Consider the following 988-nt stretch of genomic DNA (forward strand, 5'->3'; position numbering starts at 1 on the left):
CTAAAGGTGTTCACAGAGCCAGATCTTGGCCTTTTCTCTGGCAGAGGGATCAGCAGAGCTGAACCAGGAAGGAAGAAGTTGTTCTGGCAGCAGTGATTCCTGAGGCTGCAACACATAAAGGGGCCACAGGTGATGGTGTGACCTCTGCAACAGGCTCAGGCTCAGCCAGTCCCTCTGGACCCATTCTCCTGGCTTACCATTGTTTCCCACTGTGTGATCACAGAGGCAGCCTCATGCTCTCTGGACTCTTTTCCAAACCTCCCCCACCCCTGTCCTCTACCTGGAGCAAGCAGCCACCCACCTCCCACCACCGCTCTGAAGAATATCCAAAGGAATTGAATGACCTGCCATGGGATCCCCAGTACAGTGATTGGCAGGTCCTGTTGGAGGTGATATGTTCCATGGCAAGATACAATAATGGGGGCCAAAGACAGACTCTATCAGGATGGAGTGTTTTTCTTGACAATTCACTTCCCAAAAGATTAGCCCTTCAAACCACATAAGGTTGCAGGTACAACAAGTATTTATCATCCAAATGTTAACAGTAATGGCAGCATTTGTCTTTATATTCTAGGTCATAGTTGTCTGCAGCACTATTTCAAAAGTACTCTTGTCCATCTGTTCTCTGTTGTGTGACCTCAATCCAGATGATCCTTTAGTTCCCAAGACTGTTGGAATCCACAAAAAAAAGTACAGCATAATAACTCAGGAATGGATTCAGAAGTGTGGAATGTAATTAAAGAACGTATTGGATAACCTCCACAAATAAAGACAGGGGAATTCTGAAAGAAAAAGCCCTTTTTATTTCCATTTGATTGCTTTCTATGAGTCCACACCTCATCTTCTGTGCCTTGTGCATATGATTACCTGATTCAGCAGTGCTGCATGTTGTACATACTTGGAACAACAAACTAGAAATTCTGTACTTCTGTCCCAACATTACCTCCTACCAGAGGTGTGTGTGTGTGTGTGTGTGTGTGTGTGTGTG

The 988-nt window shown here is 45.2% G+C and overlaps 1 pseudogene; it reads left to right on the forward strand.

Moving 5' to 3' along the window:
* The first annotated feature begins 405 nt into the window (after nucleotides 1-405).
* Nucleotides 406-736, forward strand: LOC103253247 (annotated as a pseudogene).
* Nucleotides 737-988: the final 252 nt, after the last annotated feature.

Source organism: Carlito syrichta, unplaced genomic scaffold, assembly GCF_000164805.1.
Source record: "Carlito syrichta isolate Samal-C Ts95f unplaced genomic scaffold, Tarsius_syrichta-2.0.1 Scaffold214500, whole genome shotgun sequence".
NCBI lineage: Eukaryota > Metazoa > Chordata > Mammalia > Primates > Tarsiidae > Carlito > Carlito syrichta.